This window comes from Equus quagga, chromosome 12, assembly GCF_021613505.1.
Source record: "Equus quagga isolate Etosha38 chromosome 12, UCLA_HA_Equagga_1.0, whole genome shotgun sequence".
In the NCBI taxonomy this organism is placed as follows: Eukaryota; Metazoa; Chordata; class Mammalia; order Perissodactyla; family Equidae; genus Equus; species Equus quagga.
Window position 1 is genome coordinate 4,006,910 of NC_060278.1, and position 20,544 is coordinate 4,027,453.

At 34.1% G+C, this 20,544-nt stretch overlaps 1 protein-coding gene across 1 annotated transcript in view; it reads right to left on the reverse strand.

Moving 5' to 3' along the window:
* Positions 1–20,544, reverse strand: part of CCDC7 (coiled-coil domain containing 7) — a 485,718-nt gene that overhangs the window by 254,790 nt on the left and 210,384 nt on the right. The window lies entirely within an intron of this gene.

Consider the following 20,544-nt stretch of genomic DNA (forward strand, 5'->3'; position numbering starts at 1 on the left):
AACAAAGGGAGGAAAGAACAAGACCTGAGGGGATGGACTGGAATTAAAGTTGCCCATGAGAACTCATGATTTCTAAGTATGTCTATTTATGTGTATGAAGGTATATATGCGTATGAATACATATCACAACCAAGTAAAAGTTAAACGACCTACTCCTAAATGACCAATGGTTCAAATAAGAAATCACAGGGAAATAGAAAATACTATGAGACGAAGGAAAACAAAATCACACCATACCAAAATTTATGGGATATAGCTAAAGTGATGCTTAGAGGAGAATTTATAGCTACAAACACCTATTTTATTTTTGAGGAAGATTAGCCCTGAACTAACATCTGCCACCAATCCTCATCCATTTGCTGAGGAAGACTGGCCCTGTGCTAACATCTGTGCCTATCTTTCTCTATTTTTGTGGGATGACTGCTACAGCATGACCCAACAAGCAGTGCATAGGTCCGCACCCAGGATTCAAAACAGTGAACCCCTGGCCACCAAAGTGGAATGTGTGCACTTAATTGCTGTGCCACCAGGCGACCCATACAGACATCTATTTTGAAAAAGAAGAGAGGCCACAGTCAATTAACAAAGTAAACCCAAAGAAAGCAGAAGGAAGCAAATAATAAAGACTAGAGCAAAAATAAGTAAAATAGAGTAGGGAAAAACAACAGAGAAAATCAACAACCCCAGAAATACTTGGTTGGTTTAATAAGGACTGAACCATATTAACATAATAAAAGACAAAATGTAATGGAGTTTCTAGCTAGGGCAATTGGGCAAGAAAAATAAAAGATGTCAATATTGGAAAGAATGAAATAAAACTATCTGTGCTTGCAGGTTTTGTATATAGAAAATCCTAAGGAGTACACATACCCCAAGAAAACCCAAACCTATTAGAATAAATGAATTCAGCAAAGTTTGAGGTTACAAAACTCAATTGTATTTCAATACATTAGCAATGAGCAATCAGAAAATAAAATTAAGAAAACAATTCTATTTACAACAGCACCAAAGGCAATAGAATACTTAAGAATGAATTTAACAAAATAAGTGTAAGACTTGTATGCTTAAAACTAAGAAACATCATTGAAAATAATTAAACAAGATATAATAAATGGTAGGACATGCCCTGGTTATGGATTGTTAGACTTAATATTGTTAGGATCACAATACACTTCGAATGATCTACAGATTTAATTTAATTCCTATAAAAATCCTAGGTGGCTATTTTGCAGAAATTGATAAGGTGATACCAAAATTCATATAGAAATTTAAGAGACCTAGAATACCCACAACAATCTTGAATGTAAAAAAAAAAGTCAGAGAACTCCTACCTCCTGATATAAAAACTTACTACAATAATCAAGATAATGTGATACTGGGAATAATCACAGGTATAGAGATCAATGAAATAGAAACAAGAGCTCAAAAATAAACTCTTATGATCAATTGATTTTCTAAAAGGACATTAAAAAAAATCAGTAGGGAGAAAATAATTGTCTTTTCAACAAATGTGCTGTGAACAACTGAATAGCCACGTGCAAAAGAATGAAATTGGACCTCAGTGTCACACTATATACAACTCAAAGGGGATTGTGGACATAAATATGAGTTAAAATTATAGAAGTCTTAGAATAAAATATAGGAGTAAATTTTTATGACCTTAGCTTAGGCAATAGTTTCTTGAATATGGCACCAAAAGTACAAGTGACAAGTGAAAATGCAGATAAATTGGACTTCATCAAACTAAAAAGTTTTGTGACTCAAAGGAGAAAGTAAGCTAGAGTCTTCATCACTCACATGTCTGCCCCAGCTAAGGCTGTTGATCAGAGGATCTATATGTGGGCTCCCTGGGGCTTGAGCTTCTCAAGACTGAGCATTCCAAATGAGCCAGGCAGAAGCCATGGAGCATCACTTACACCGTATTCTATTCAGGGAAATGGTTACAAGCTAGTCAAATTCAACAGGAGGGTACAGAGACTACACTTCTTGACTGGAAGTTTCAAAGAATTTGGGGCTATATTTTTATACTGCCAAGGTATATAAATTACAAAAGTTTAATTTAAAGTAATTTTGGATCAACATTGAATATTATACAATTCAGATTTAAACATAATCCGTGATAATATTCATTACACGTGCAATGACAAAAGTTACATTTTCCTTATTAAAAGTAAAGTCCTCTATTTATTTTACATCAATTATATAGGAAGAAGCACAATTTATGAACAAAATTTTCAAGATGTATGTTATTTTTTGTTTTGATTCAAATATATATCACTGTAAATTGAAATTTAACAATATAAAGTTGCATAAAAAAGCTAAATTCTGCTTTATGTGCTGATATTTTGAAGTCTTTTAAGTTGACATAAAAACAAACACCAGGTTATTTTCAACATTTATTTTTCATTTGTAAACAATGAGATAAGAGAGTACATTTTATATTGCTATTTGCAAGCATTTCTCTTTAACATTCAAAATTTATAATAGTGTTATTCTCATTAAGTGTAAAGCTCAACTGGATATAAATATCATTGCTTTTCCATTCAAACATTGATATTTATGTGCTAAATAAATTTACAACAGGCAAATCAGCAGAATTATCATTTTATGCTCCACATAGCTTATTTAATAACAGTATTTCTAATTCTTCTTGCATTTAACTGAAAGATACACTAAGCATATAAATACAATTATATACAACTGAGAATAAAAGGCATTTGAAACTGAATAATAAAGAAGTGACATCAGCAAGATGGTGGACCAGGAGGTCCCAGTCCTTGTGTCCCACAAAAACAATGATTTAACAAGTATCCATGGACAAAACAGCACTGGGAGTACTCTGGAATACAAATAAGAAGTTGCAGCAACCCAGTGGATGACAAATACGAAGGATGGCCACATAAAAAAGTGTAGGAAGCATTTTACCTTCATCATTCCATCCCCAGGCTGGCATAGCTTAGTGTCAAGAGGAAGGTCCTCAGCTGTTACTTCTCCCCATTGGGGAATAAAGAACAGGAGAACCCCAGAAGAATGGACCACTGAGGACCGCAGCAGCACTTGCTACTACCATGGACCCCCCACAGCCTTCACTGATGTAGACCCAAGGTGATGGAGCTGCATGGAGCTCAAGCTGCTGAGCTTCCCTATAGCCTGTGCACCCCTCCAGACCAAACATCACTGTGCAGTACCCAGGCCAGCACCACTATAAGTCGCCCTAGACCAAGTGTTGCCACATGCTTCTAGACCCAAAAGCCCTGCACACCCTAAATCTTCATTACACAACCTGGCATCAGACTCTGTGCTGCCATGCACCCCATCCAGCCAGCACCTTCATGCTCACCCACAGATGAAGTTGTTTCCCTTTAAAGTCAGGAAAAGGTGACTGCTCTTTCAAATGTGCAGACATCAATGCAAGGCCACAAGGAACATGGAAAATCAGAAAAACATGGTACTACCAAAGCACACAACAAATTTCTAGGAACTGATCTCAAAGAATGGAGATCCATGAATTGCCTGACAAAGAATTCAAAATAGTTATTTTAAAGAAGCTCAGCACAAGCTACAAGAGAACACAGATAGACAGCTGAACAAAAACAGGAAAATAATATATGAACAAAACAAGAAGTTCAGCAAAGAGGTAGAAACCATTAAAAAAAAACCCAAATTCTCAACTTGAAGAATACAATGAATGAAATGAAAAATTCAATAGAGAGTTTCAACAACAGACCTGATCAATCCAAAGAAAATCAGCTAATTCAAAGATAAGTCATTTGAAACTATGCAGTAAGAAGATAAAAAATTAAAAAGAATGGGGGCTGGCCCCGTGGCCGAGTGGTTAAGTTTGCGCGCTCGGCTGCAGGTGGCCCAGTGTTTCGTTGGTTCGAATCCTGGGCACAGACATGGCACTGCTCATCAAACCACGCTGAGGAAGCGTCCCACATGCCACGACTAGAAGGACCCACAACGAAGAATATACAACTATGTATCTGGGGGCTTTGGGGAGAAAAAGGAAAAAAAATTTTTTAAATCTTTAAAAAAAATTAAAACAAATGAAAAATAGTGAAGAAAGCCTATGAGATTTAGGGGATATCATCAAGTGCAACAATATATGCATTATGATATTCCACAAGGAGAGAGAGAGAAAAAGACAGAAAGCTTATTCAAAGAAATAATATCCAAATCTGAGACAGGAAATAGACATCCAGACTTATGAAGCCTACAGGACTCCAAATAGGTAGAACATATGAGTTCTACACTGAGGCACATTATAAAATTAAATTGTCAAAGTCAAAGAGAAAATTAAAAGCAGTAGGAGAAATGCCCAGTAACAGATAGCCTACCAAAACTTAATTAAGAAGAAATAGAAAGCCTGAACGGATCAATAACAAATAAGAAGATTGAAACAGTAATCAAAAATCTCCCAAGAAAGAAAAGTCCAGAATCAGATGGCTTCACCAATGAATTCTACCAAATTCAAAGAATTAATACCAATACTTCTTAAACTCTTCCCCAAAAAAAGAAGAGGGTACATTTCAAAACTCATTTTATGAGGCCAACACCACCCTAATAACAAGGCTAGACAAAGGCACCACTAGATATAGAACCAATCTTAATGTTCATCAACGGTGAATGGATAAAGAAAATGTGATACACACAGTGAAATATTATTCAGTCTTTAAAAAGTAGGAATCTTATCATATGAAACAATATGGAAAAAATTTGAGGGCTTTATGCTAAGTGAAATAAGCCAGTCACAGAAGGACAAACATTCCATGATTCTACTTATATGAAGTACCTAAAGTAGTCAAGTTCATACGAGCAGAAAGTAGAATGGTGGGTGCCGTGACTGGGGTTGGGAGAAAAGGTGAGTTTCTGTTCAATAGGTATAAAGTTTCAACTTTACAACATAGAAAAGTTCTAGAGATCTGTAGCACAATATTGTACTTACAGTTAACAATACTGTAACTGTACACTTAAGAGTTTGCTAAGAGGGTAAATCTTATGTTACATGTTTTTTTAAACCACAATAAAAAAGTCAGTTAAGTTCACTTCCATATGTCCAAAGGTGGAGAGACAAATATTTGGAGAATAGCAGTAATGACTATTACATTAATATAAATGCAAAAATCCAAAATAAATATAGTAAATTAAATGAAGTAGTATATTTCAAAATGCAGCATGTTCAAATAGGATTTAGTCCAGATGCAAAGATGGCTCTATATTTAACTCACTACATTGACTGAAGAGAAGAACCATATAAAAATCTCAATTTTTATGATTGATTGAGAATGATTTTTTCAATATTAATTGGTAAGGAATATAAAGAAACTTGAAAAAGGCAACCTTAAAGGAAATATACTTAATATAAAACAATAGGAGCATTCTCATTAAAGTCAGGAATAAATAAAAGATGCTTCCATAACTGCTATTATTTAGCATTATGCATTTCTTCAGAAATGATATACAGATGGACAAGAAGCATATGAAAAGATATTCACCATCAATAATCATTAGGGAAATTCAAATCAATACCACAATGAGATATCACCTCACAACCTTTGGGATGACTGCTATAAAAAACAAAAATAAAAAATAACAAGTATTGATGAGGATGTGGAGAAACTGAAACCCTTGTGCACTGTTGGTGGGAATGTAAAATGGCACAACTGCTGGGAAACAGGATAGATGTTGCTCAAAGTATTAAAAATATAACTATCATATGATCCAGCAATCCCACTTCTGGGTATTTATCCAAAAGAATTGAAAGCAGGGACTCAGAGAGATATTTGCACACTCATGTTCACTGCAGCATTATTCCCAGAAGTCAAGAGTTGGAAGCAACACAAATGTCCATCAGTGAATGAATAGATAAACAATATGTGATATACACATACAATGAAATAATAGCCTTAAAAAGAAAGGAAATACTGTCATATGGTACAATATAGATGAACCTTGAGAACATTATACTAAGTGAAATAAACCAGTCACGGGAAAACAAATACTGTATAATTCCATTTATATGAGGTATCTAACATAGTCAAATTTATAGAAACAAAAAGTAAAATGGTGGTTACTGTGGGCTGTGGGGAGGGGAAATAGGGAGTTGTTTAATGGGTTTAGAGCTTCAGTTTTGCAAGATGAAAAAGTTCTGGAGATCTGTTGTCCAACAAGGTATATATAGTCAACACTACTGAACTGTACACATAAAACTGGTTAAATGGTAAATTATATATTATGTGTTTTACCACAATTAAAAATAAAAAGAAATTCAAACAGTAAAAGAAATAGTTTAGTAAAGTACTGGCTAGTTTGCAATCAAAGTAAAAAGGAGCATAAAGAGCCCAGATATTCTAGGACTTATAAGATTGAAAATGAGACTGTTTGTTCTCAGATCAAATAAGTGGACATTAAAACACACTTCAAGACAAACACCAAATCCAGAAACTTCCATAAAGAAACTACTTTCAGGCTAAGAACAAATCATGATGTGTCTTTTTTTTTTTTACATCATTTGTTAATTCTTCTAAAAGACTTTAGGGATTCCTAGTAAGTTCCTCAAGCTGTAAAAGATGTCTCACAGAAAAATTAATAAAGGCATAGTCACAAAAAAATGATATGCCCAAAGTATTCTAGTTAAGTCTAGAGAGAGGCCTGGTTTGAAAATAATTTTGAGTGTGCACAGATTTGACAAACGAAGTTGACTAAAATAAAATTTACAGAAAACTCACAAAGTTTTTGTGAGAGCTTTATTGGCAAAATCACTGCCAGCCTAGATTTAAGAGATTATAATTGACTAACATGCAAGAAGACCTCTGCATCCCAAAGTTTCTACAGACAGCAGGCAGGCTCAAAGCTATTCAGTTTCCAGGGAAGACATGTTCTACACAGCTTTCTTCAGCTGTGGTTATGGAGGATGATCTCAGAAAATGATCATCGCAGAAGGTGGAGCAATTGTCTAAGGAACTACTTCCAGAGAGTAGAACAAGGACTTAATCAAGGAACATTTCAAATGGTGACAGGTGCCAAATTTCCTAATCTTATATTAGGGGCATCTTCCAAAATTTCCAGTGGAATATTAGAATTGCTATAGACCAGTGAGACTCCCATGTGTTTCCATTATTCCCTTAATGGATTGTAAGAGTTTATTACATTTATTCTGTCTGTGTTTTAGCAATATATGTTGAGTGTGTGGGAGAAGATAAGTTGTCTTTTTTGTTAATAGGTTTCTGGTTCAAGATAAATCAAATATAGACCTTTGGAGATCATCAGATCCTAGACCTTAAGCCCAAAGCCATGGTTGGCCACACTTTAATAAGCAACTCATTTGTTCCCTGACCTGAAAAAATAGATGCCTAAATCAACAACAGAGAAACACGTTCTTAAGAACTTGTAGGAAATGATGAGATGTGTCTTTATTTGCTTTGACAACTTGGTCTTTTTACTCAAGAATTATACCTTTGATCATTTCTGTTATTGTCATTATTTCCGTCTTTTTTTTGCATGAGCAACAAAAAATAACAACTCATTTAACATCAAAAGTTTCTGAATGACTTTTGAACAACTACACTTGCCACTTTTAAAAGTTTTCAAAGTCATTTACACTAGCTGCCAAATTTTAAAATGTAAAAGTTAAAATCAATGCATATTAATAAATTCCATTAATAAATGTGTGCTGAATATAATTTTAAAATACTTGGTAGTATGTGTTATTTTTATACTTACTGCCATGTTTTTAAATTTAATCAAGTCCAGTTTTTCTAAGGTGTTTGGTCTTTCTGGTCTTAGTATACAGACATCAACCTACTATTGACTGCCGTATCTTTTTTCTCACATATACAAGAAATGCTTGAACAAACTAAGTTGAGAAATATATGAACTGTGAAATCTCTGAAAAATGATGAGACATTTCTTACCTCATTACATAAACTTATTTACTTTTCATATATATTTCAATAGTCTTCAATGTTCCCTCAAATTATGTTAATGTTGTAAGCTTAAAATCTGGTAAAATGAACAATAAACTATAATGATAAAATAAATTTGGTGTGACAATAAAAATAAGGATTATTATCATTGGCTTATCGGTTTGGAATTCTTAATTTATTGTTTAATCTAGGCAATACAAATGCTTTTAACTCTAGTTGCAAGTTTCTGCAGCAGTTATAGATGACAATAAAGTTTAAATTATAAAAAGAAAATGATGATACATACTTATAACTAAAGAATTATCTTAAGTATAATTTTATAAAATAATGAAGGAATCTATTTACCACTATGTCTGTGAGAATGAACAATTCCATGTTTTTAAATTTGAGATTGGACATTTGAGCCTGACTCCTGATGCACAGGAAAACTTTTATCTCTTCTGTTATCCATTTTCTGTCCTGCAAAAGGATATGGTTTTAGCCCAAAGGTAACCTAGATACCTTGGAAACTTTGAACAAGCATATGACCCTTCCTCCAGGTTACATAAAATTGTTATATCTCCTTTTTATAAAAATATATATCTGAGTTTCTGATATATTCCTTTTTTAGCATGTGTACTAGGAACTATAAAGGCTAAGTATACAAACTGTGATAATAAATAAAAATTAAAACTAGACAAAACACAGGAAGCACATGCTTTTGGGCAATGGAAACAGCATATGACTGTGATCCCTTAGAGAAGAGAAACACATTATTCACCTTGGTCTTCTTCTGCAGGGTGACTTCCTGGTAGTAAAGAGAAGTACAGCTCAAGTATAGACAAAGAATCTCTTTTCAGAGACAGAGATTAAGGTTTGGGTCTAATAGGGTGAATAGAAATTGTGGCACAGAAACTATCTAAGGTATCAGCATAGACAGGGCACTTGAAATTTGCATAAAGTCCTTTAAGTCTTTGAAAAAATACTAAATTGTCAATAAACAGTACAAAACAGAATGAAGTCTGGGAAAAAAATTATTTTGGAGCTGTGAGCTGAGTGGAGACTACAGATAGTGCAAGGTGATGGGAGACACGGGGGTCCCAATCCTCCACAGTGGAGAAAACTTGCTAATATCCAGAATGGTTAGCTGAGAGCTCAAAAAGGCCACACTTTAGGAGTAGGGATCCTCTAGCTCTAAAGAAAGGACTAATCTAGGTGTGGACTAACAAAGCCCCAACCAAACTTCAACAGGACAAAGCTGAGGCAAAAATAAAGTAAACGCCTTCAAAAACAAAAAGCAGTACTTTTCAAAATAAGAAAACACAATCAAGATTCAAAACCATAGAATCTATAGTAAGTAGTATATAATAAAAAAAAATACTAGACATGCACATAGGAAAATATGACCCCAAACCAGGGGAAAAAAACAGTTAATAGGAATGCATCCAGAGATTACACAAATATCAGGATTGGCCAATAAGGACTTTTAGAAGAGCTATTATAAATATGTTCATGGTTTTAAAGGAAAAAATAGACATTATGATCGAACTGATGGTAACTCTCAACACAGAAAAAAACTATTAAAAAAACATTAAATGAGGAGGTGACATCAGCAAGATGGAGGGTTAAGAGGTCCCAACCCTGTCTCCCCAACAAAAACAATAAACAAACAACTATATACTGACAAAAATAGCTCTGGACTACAACAAAGCAGCAGAAACCCTGTGGAGCTCAAAAGCCAAGGATGGCTGCACAGAAAAGCACAGAAAGCATTTTACCTGCATCACCACATCCCCTATAGCAGCTTGTCGCCTAGAGGGATTCCCTCAGAGGGTTTTCACCCCACAGGGAAAAGGAAAGCCAGGGAACCCTGGCAAGTCTTACCACCATGGATGTTTGCAGACTTTATTACTGAAGAATTCCATAGCCTTCAACAACACCAAAGCTAGCTAACAGAGCTGCCTAGAGTCCCCACCACTGCAACTCCTCCCTGGGGCTAGAGCTGCTGCTGCAATGAGACCTGTCCCCAAGGGACCTAGTTGCTGATGTGCCCTGCTGTCTGGAAACAAGAGGCCACAGCAGTTCATTGTCTGTGACTGGAGCTACTGCTGCTCTGCACCCTGCCCTTGGGTCCCAAGTCACAGCTTTGACCCACCATTAATGGAGATAAGTTGCCACTGCTCTACAGCCTGCCCCCAGATCCTAGGTCAGGGTTTTGACCTGTAATAACCAGGATTGCACAGCTGCTACTCTGCACCCCACCATCTGGGTCCCAAGCAGGGATGTGACCCAAAGTCATTGGGGCCAAGATGCTACTGTTCTGCTAAAACCCCCTGGGTTATAAGTTGCAACTTGACCTGCCGTTAACAGACTGCACTGCTGCCGCTCTGTGCCCTGCCCCCAGGGTTCTAAGTCATGGCTTTGACCCTCCATCCCAGAACAGGCTGCTACTGGACCCAACCCCTTGGACCCAAGTCACTGTTGCACTCTGTGATTCCAGGGCCTGTGCCACTGCTGTGTCTTCTTCCCCCTTCCCCAGGAACAGTCACTTTGGTGATCCCCAAAGACCCAGACCCCAGTTCAATGAGAGATCTTCACATGCCCACATCTCAGATGCTGGTGCCACCACCAAGAAAGAGCATCTGTGCTCCAGGACCAAGGTGTTCTGGCAGTTCCATGCACACCTGATCCTATGAGGCCAGCTCTGCTGCTTCTCTGAGTGCCAGTGCACCAGACCTGGAACAAAGAGGATCCCTTCAGCTAGAACTTCCACCCAAGGGCAATAAAAGGAAAAGAGGAGAACCCCAGCAACCTTTGCCTCTGAAGAATCTTAATAGTTCTACCCACCACTCCTACCAACAGAACCTCCACAGTCTTGACCACAGAAGAGCCCCATAGTCTACAGCAACATTGACTTCAACTGACAGAGTTACATGGAGACAACATCACTGTGCCCTTCCACTAACCAGAGATACTGCACTCTACCCAGTCAGCACTTACACCTTACAACCAACTTCAGTTGAAAATTTTTCCCCACCAAAGCCAGTCCAAAAAGGCTCAAATGCACAGGCATCAATGCAAAGCCATTAGAAACATGAAAAAGCAAAGGAACATGACACCACCAAAGGAACACAATAATTTCCAGTAACTGACCCCAAAGAAATGATCTATGAGTTACCTGAAAAAGAATTCAAAATAATTATTTTAAGAAAGCTCAGGGAGATCCAAGAGAATGCAGATATTCAACTCAATGAACTCAGAGAAACAATGCATGAACAAAAATGTGAAAAGAGATAGAAACCATAAAAATAAACATTCTGGAGCTGAAGAACACAATGAATGAAATGAAAAATTCAATGGAGAGCTTAAAAAGCAGGCTCAATTAAGGAGAAGAAAGAATTGATAAACTTGACACAGATCCCTCGATATTTTCCAGTCAGATGAGAAAAAAGAAATATGAATGAAAAAGAATAGAAAACGCCTGCATGAATTATCAGATATAAGCAAGTGAAACAATATTGGCATTATGGGAGTGCCGCAAGGAGAACAGAGAAAGAAAGGGACACAAAACCTAAAGAAATAATTGCTAAAAACTTCCCAAATCTGGAGAGAGATATAGCCATCCAGGTACATGAAGCCCAAAGATCCCCAAACAGATTCCATACAAAGGTATCTTCAATGGGACACATTACAATCAAACTCTCAAAAGAGAAAACTTTCATAGCAGCAAAAGAAAACAACTCGACACATACAAGGGAACACCATTAAAGCTATCAGCAAGTTTCTCAGCAGAAATTTTGCAGACCAGGAGACAGTGTGATTATTATTCAAAGAGTTCAAAGAAAACCCCAACCAAGAATACTTTAGCCAGTAACTTTTGTCCTTCAGAAAAGGAGAGATAAAAACATCTCAGACAAACAAAAGTTGAGAAAATTTATCAACACTAGATATCTCTTACAAAAAATACTGACAGAAGTTCTTCAAGCTGAAATAAAAGAACACTAGTAAGTAACATGAAAGTATAAAATTCAGTGTTAGAGGTAAATATAGTCAAATACAAAATACTGTAATACTGCGATGGTGATGTATAAATCACTTTGAACTCAAGTATTTAGGTTAAAAGGCAAAAGAGTCAAAAATAAGCATACCACAATATTTTTTTAATGGACACAACAAAAACATAAAGTGTAGGTGTTGGCAAATAAATTTGTAACACTTTTAATTGCAATTGAACTTAAGTGCTATCAGCTTAAAATGAACTTTCATAACTATAAGATGTATTACAAAAGCTTCATAGTTATCACAATGTAAAAGCCCACAACAGATACACAAATAATAAAGAGAAAAGAATCAAAGCATATCATTACCAAAAAAAATCATCATTTCATGAAGAAAGAAATTGAGGAACAAGGTAACTACAAAACAACCAGAAGGTAATTATCCAAATGGTGATAGTAAGTCCTTATCTATCAAAAATTACTCTAAATGTAAAGGTTTAAATTCTACAATTAAGAGACATGGAGTGACTGAATGGACAGGAAAATAAGAGCCAAGTACACACTACATACAAGAGATTCATTTAAGCTTTAAGGACACTCATAGGCTGAAGTAAAAGAATGGAAAAAGATATTCTATGCAAATAGATACCAAAAGAGAGCAGGGATAGCTATATTTATACAAAAAAGACTTTTATTCAAAAGCTGTAACAAGAAAGAAAGAAGGTAATTATACAATGATAGAGGGATCAATTCATTAGGTGATATAACAATTTTAAATGTAAACACATCCAATATCAGAGCACCTAATTATGTTCAATAAAAATTAATAGATCTGAAGGCAGAAATAGAGAGTAATGCAATAATAGCAAGAGAATTCAATACCTGACATTCAACAATGGATAAATCATCCAGAAAGAAAATCAGCGCAGAAATAATGAACCTGATGATGCTTTATACCAAATGGACCTGACACATATATATAGAACATTGCATCCAATAGCAGCAGAGTACACATCTTCTCAAGCACACACAGTGTAATGTCCAGGATATATAATATGTCAGACTACAAAAAATCTTAACAAATTTAAGAAGATTAAAATCATATCATGTATCTTATCTGACCAGTATTGTATGAAACTAAAAATCAACAACAGAGGAAAGCTCAAAAGTTCATAAATATGTAAAAATTAAACAACACACTTATGAGCAACCATTGGATCTAAGAAAAAATGGAAAGGGATATCAAAAATATGTTTAAAACTAAAAATGGAAACAACACAACAAAACTTATAGAATAGAGCAAAAGTAGTTTGAAGGAGGAAGTTTATAGCAATAAATGCCTACATTAAGAAGCAAGAAAGATCTTAAACAAACAACCTCATTTTATACCTCAAGAAACTATAAAAATAAGAGCAAGCTAAACCCAAAGTTAGCAGAAGGAAATAAAGAGTAAAGCAGGAATAAATCAAAAAGGACAACAGACAAAACCAACAAAAGTTAAAGAGTTAGGTTTTTGCAAAGATAAACAAAACTGACAAACCTTTTAGCTAGACTGAGAAAAAAGATAGATGACTCAAATTAAGTTATAAACAAAGAGGACATTATAACTGATACCACAGAAATACAAGGATCATAAGAGACTAATATGAACACTTTTATTCCAACAAATTAGACAACTTAGAATAAATGGATAAATTCCCAGACACATACAGCTATAAAGACTGAATTATAAAGTAATAGAAACTCTGAACAAATAACAAGAAAGAAGATTGAATCAGTATCAAAAATCTCCCAACAAATAAAATGCCAGGACTAGATGGCTTAACTGATGAACTCTATCAAACATTTAAAGAATAATTAATACCAATCCTTCTAAATTTTTCCTAAAATTGAATAAGAAAGAACTCTTGAAATTCATTTCAAAAGCCAGCATTACCCTCATACTGAAACCAGACAAGGACACTGCAAGAAAAGAAAATTGCAGGCCAATATCCCTGATGAATACAGATACAAAAATCCTCAACAAAAATACTAGCAAACTTAATTCAAGAGCTTATTAAAAGGATATGCACCATGATCATGTGGGATTTATCCCCGGGATCGAGGATGCTCCAGGATATGCAAATCAATAAATGTGACACACCACATTAACAAAACAAAGGATAAAAATTATATGACCACCTCACTAGATGCAATAAAGTGTATTTGACAAAATTCAACATCCTTTCATGATAAAAATTCTCAACTAATTCAGTACAGAGAATATACCTCAATATAATAAAGGTCACATATGACAAGCCCAAAGGTAACATCGTACTCAACAGTGAAACTTAAAAGCTTTTCCTCTAAGATTAAGAAGACAAGGATACCCAATCTTACCACTTCTATTCAACATAGGACTGGAGTCCTAGCAAGAGCAATTAGGCAAGAAAAAGAAAGAAAAGTCACTCAAATCAGAAAGGAAGAAGATAACTAACTCTGCACATGACATGATCTTACATATAGAAAATCCTGAAGACTACACTAAAAAGCTCTTAGAACCAATAAACACATTTAGTAAATTTGCATGGTACAAAATCAACCTACAAAAATCAGTTGTTTTTCTAAATATTAACAATGAACTATCTAAAAGAGAAATTAAGAAAGCAATTCCATTTACAATAGCATCAATAACAATAAAATACTTAGGAATAAATTTAACCATGAAGGTGAAAAACCTGTACACTGAAAACTGTAAGATACTAATAAAAGAGACTGAGGAAGATACAAATAAATAAAAACATATCCCATGTTCTTGGATTGGAAGACTTAATATTGTGAAAATATTCCTGCCACCCACAGCAATCTATAGACTCAACGCAATCCTGACCAAAATTCCAATGGCATTTTTCATAGAAATAAAAAAAAACTATCCTAAAATATACATATGGAACCACAAAATACCCCAAATAACCAAAGCAATCTTGAGACAAAAGGACAAAGTTATAGATATTACATTTATTGATTTCAAACTACACTATAAAGCTATAGTAATAAAGACAGTATGATACTGGTATAAAAACAGACACATAGGCCAGTGAAATAGAATAGAGAGCCCAGAAATATTCACCCAATGGACATATGGTCAACTAATTTTTGTGTGTGTGTGAGGAAGATTTGTCCCTGAGCTACCATCTGTTGCCAATCTTCCTCTTTTTGCTTGAGGAAGATTTGTCCCTGAGCTAACATCTGTGCCAATCTTCCTCTATTTTGGATGTGAGGCACTGCCACAGCATAGCTTGATGAGTGGTGTGTAGGTCCGTGCCTGGGATCTGAATCCATGAACCCTGGGCTGTCAAAGTGGAGAACGTAAACTTAACCACTATACCACCAGGCCAGCCTCTGGTCAACGAATTTTTGACAAGGATACCAACAGCTCACAATGAGGAAAGGACAGTCTCTTCAATAAGTGATGCTGGGAAAATTGATATCCATATGGAAAAAAAAGAAAGAAAAAAAGAAACTGGACCTCTATCTCATACCACTTACAAAAATTAACTTGAAATGGATTAAATATTTAAATGCAAGACCTGAAACTGTAAAACTCCTAGAATAAAACATAGAGAAACAGCTTCTTGACATTAGTTTCACCAATGATTTCTTGAACAAGACACCAAAGGTACAGACAATAAAAGCTAAAGCAAACTATACCAAACTATATTAAACTAAAGATCTTCTGCACAGCAAAGGAAACAACCGATAAATTGAAAAGGCAACATACAGAATAAGACAATATATTTGAAAACCACATATCGGAAAAAGGGTTAACATTAAAAAGATTTTAAAAACTTATACAACTCAATAACAAAAAAGCAAATAATCCGACTTAACAAATGGGCCTGAATAGACATTTTTAAAAAAAAGACATACAACTGAACAATAGGTGCATTAAAAGGTGCTCAACTACACTAATCAGCAGGGAAATGCAAACCAAAACCACAAAGAGATATCATCTCACACCTGTTAATAGCCAAGATATGGAAAAAACCTTATGTCCTTTGATGGATGAATGGATAAAGAAAATGTGGTGTGTATCTATATTATTCAGCCATAAAAAATAAAACCCTGAAATTTGCATGGATAGACTTGGAGGACATTATGCTAAGTGAAATAAGTCAGAGAAGGAAAATACTGTATTATGTCACTTATATATGGAATAAAAAAAAAAAAGCTGATTTCATAGAAACAGATAATAGAATGAGTGGTTGCCAGGAGCTGGGGGAGGAGGAAATGGAGAGATGAGTGTCAAACAGTAGAAACTTTCAGTCTAAGAAGAATAAGTTCTGAAGATATAATGTACAGCATGAGACTGCATTTAATATTACAGAGATATATACTTGAAAGTGGTTGAGTGGTTAAGCATTCTCACTATACACACACACACAAAGATTTAACTTTGTGAGGTGATAGATGTGTTAATTATCTTGATATTAGTAATAACTCCATAATGTATATGTATATCAAATCATCACATTGTACACTTCAAATATATACAATTATAATTGTCAATTATTCTTCAATAAAGTTGGGGGGGAAACATTAAATGAAGTTTCCAGAGCTAAAAAAAAATATCTGAAATAAAATTTACTGGATGGATTTATCACCAGAATACAGAATAATATTGCAGTAGCCAGTAAAATTAAGTGTACACATAAAATGTTTTATATAAGTACTTAGAATTAAAGAGTGTACTTGGATTACTAGCTACTTTATAGCATAGCAGAAAAGTTACTTTCTTCTTCTAAAGAGCATGAATTCGTATTGAAGTTTATAGTTTTCCTCTATGTTATCTTTATTCCTCATTCTAATGAGGGCTCATTTATTCTTTCCACACTTATTTTAATGTACTATATATATATTGATAAACCATCTGAGAAAACATTGCTGAACTCCAATCTTAATAGGCTTTTATATGCATACTTAAGTATTGAAGTGAAGTTGTCTCAAGATGATTCAAACAAAAAGTTAAATAACTAACTTGAATAATTCAAAATTTTATAAGGCGAATATGACATTTCTAGAGAGGGAAAAATTGAAATAAAATAACAAGCTGGCAACACGTCCAGCTTATCCAATGTTATAAACTTTGGACAATAATTTATTCTGTTATTTATATTTTATTCAATTCTTTTTTTTTTTTAGTGAGGAAGATTCACCCTGAGCTAACATCCATTGCCAATCCTCATCTTTTCTTTTTTTCTTGAAGAAGATTAGCCCTGAGTAATATCTGTGCCAGTTTTTCCTCTACTTTGTATGTGGGATGCCTCCACAGCATGGCTGATGAGTGGAGTAGGTCTGCACCCAGGATCCAAGCCAGCAAAGCCAGGCTACTGAAGCGGAGCATGCATAACTTTAACCACCAGGCCATGGGGCCAGCTCCTCAACAAATTATTTGTTCTTTTGTTTTAGTTCAAAAGCTAACTAAAAGCATTCAAAACAGAACCAAATTAATATTAAGGATTAATAGAGATGAGTATGGTCACAAGAGGGTATAAATGGCTATATATATTTGATATATACTTGATGTCTAGTGTTGGAACATATAAATCAATTAAGGTATTTCTCTCCACAAAGAGAGGTCTCCATTACAAGTTTCAAAGACTGGAAAGTCAGAGCATTAATGAAGAGTGACTTGGGGTGTTGCAAGAGAAAGAAAAGGCTTAGAATGTGCATGGAACTAAAAGTGGCTATCTTTGGTAGGCACCTTATAAGGCAGAATTATACCAGCCTTAAGTGATGAAGAAAAACAAAGCAGTACATGACGATATGACGATAGAGGTCCAAACAAACAAAAATTTTAAGAATCAAAAGATACCATATCAAAGTAAAAAGGGTGCTACATATTAAATAAACTCTTTCACAGTAACAATCAAGAGGAAATCCTTACAATGAGAAACTAAGAAAGTTATATTCTCACTGCATAGGATCTACAATTGACAGTCAGGAGATCCAATGAAAAGTAGATATGAAAATGAAAAATATAAACCCAGGAAGAAAACCCATCAACAAATGAAGAAACAAACAAATCATGATAGCTCCATAAAATGGAATATTTTGCAGCAATATAAAGGAATGAAGAATTGGTATGTTGAAAAACACGGGTGAACCCCCGAAACATGTTCACTAAAAAGCCAGACCAAAACTTTCAAAGAGAACATACTACGTGATTCCCTTTATATAAAGTTCTAGAAAAGGCAAAACTAATCCATATAATATAAAGCAAGTCAGTTGTTCTGGGAATAAGAGAATTGCACAGGGGATTGAAAGAATTTTTGGTGGTGATGGAAAAATTCTATACCTTGAATTTATAGGATCAAGACTGTATACATTTGTCAAAACTTATTCAAATTCTACATTAAAATGGATGTATGTTATTGTGTGGAAGTTTGACCTAAATAAATTGTATTTAAACAATTAAGCATGCAATTACAGATATGAAAGAATACAATGAGAGAGAAATTCAAAAACTTATAATAAAATTGAGAAAATAACAGGAATGTATGAAGTGAAGATGACATAATTCAGGAAAAAATTTGAAAAAAAAGGACAAATCAACTGAGAAATTAACACTAAATTATAATACGTACAGGGCAGAATAGATAGGATCAACAATAGAGAAATGTGATATATAAAAATTTAAGAAACAGAGACATAAATGAAGAAACGGATTAAAAAAGATTACAGAGAAAGTGATAGTAATAAAATATAGAACAAGAATATTCAATATATGTACAATTGGAGTATCTAAATTAAAAAAAAATAATGAAGAGAGCCAATATTTAAAACTATAGCGTAAAAATAAAATACAAAATAAACTATCTTGATAAAACTTTAAATTATTTGTATTATAAAAGCCATCCTGTACCTTGGAATACTAACCTATTTTGGTAAACCCTGAGGTATATCTTGATTAATTTTTTTTATTTAAAATAAAGTAAAAATCTTCTAGGCCCCCAAGCAAGAAGACAAAGTACTCACAAAAGAAACAGAATCAGTTTGGGCTGATATCAGATTTGTTAAGAGAAACTTTAAATGCGGGCAACAGGGGAGCAAAATTTACAAGATTCTCAAAGGAAAAGAAAGTAAAAGAAGAATTTAATACTCAGGCAATTTCTCTCCTACATATCAAGTTTCAGAGAAGCATTTTTGAACACAGAAGATAATAGGGACTATTGTACACATGATCCCAAACTGAGGAATCTAAGATAAACAAGCTGTATACAAATAAGAGACAAATGATGAAAACTTAGAGGGGGAAAAAACCCTCATGATGAGTATTGAATAAGTTTAAACATATAACTAAGACTAAAACATACATAAATATACTAACGAAAGTATAATATGTAAATGGTATATATGCTAACAAAATGTAAATAAATTTAAGAGAGGGAAATGTATTAAGTTTATTAACTGCCTCATAGAAAATAAACAGATATTAATTAAAACTGACTAACCAAAAATAAAATGCTAAATATATTAAGTGGAAAAAAATCAACCCTAAGAAAGAATGCTGTTAGCTAAAATTGGAAGTATGAGGAGAAGAGTAACAGGAATAAGAGATTTCAAACTAATGTAGACAACCACTGAGTAAAATAGTATGGAGGTCCCTCAAAAAATTAAAAATAGAGTTACCATATGATCCAGCAATTCTACTTCTGGGTATTTCTCTGAAGAAAATGAAAACAGTAACTCAAAAAGATATAGGCACCTCCACATTCATTGTAGCATTATTTACAATAGCCAAAACTTGGAAGTAACCTAAGTGTGCATTGGTAGATGAATAAATTTTTAAATGTAGTATATATTTACAGTGGAATATTATTCAGCCATAAAAAAGAAGAAAAATTTGCCATTTGCAACAACACAGATACATCTCGAGGGAATTAGGTTAAGTGAAATAAGTCAGTCAGAGAAAGACAAATACCATATAATCTCTCTTATATGTGGAATCTAAAAAAATAAAAACCAAGCTCTAGATACAGAGACTAGGTTGGTGCATTGCCAGTTGTGGGGAGTGAGGGGTGGATGAAATGGGTGAAGCTCGTCAAAAGGTACAAATGTCCTGTTATAAAAAAAACTAAGTCGTGGGGATGTAATATACAGTATGATGACTATAGTTAATAATACTGTATTGCATAATTGAAAGTTGCTGAGAGAGTAAATCTTAAAAGTTCTCATCACAAAAGAAAGTTTTGTGACTATGTATGGTGATAGATAGTTAACACTAGACTTATTGTGGTGATCATTTTGCAATATACACAAATATTAAATCATTATGTTGTATACCCAAAACTAGTATAATGTTATGTAGCAATTTATCTAAATTTTTTAAAATTTAAAAATTTTAAAAAGAATGAAGTACCTGGTAATAAATTTAACCAAGAAGATGAAAGACCTGTACACTGAAAACTATAAGACATTGATGAATGAAATTGAAGAAGACACCAATAAATGAAAGATATTTCATGCTCATGGATTGGAAGAATTAATATTGTTAAAATATCCATACTACCCAAAGGAATCTACAAATTCAATGCAATTCCCATCAGTATTCTAACGGTATTTTTCACAGAAATAGAACAAAGGAGCCAAGAATATAC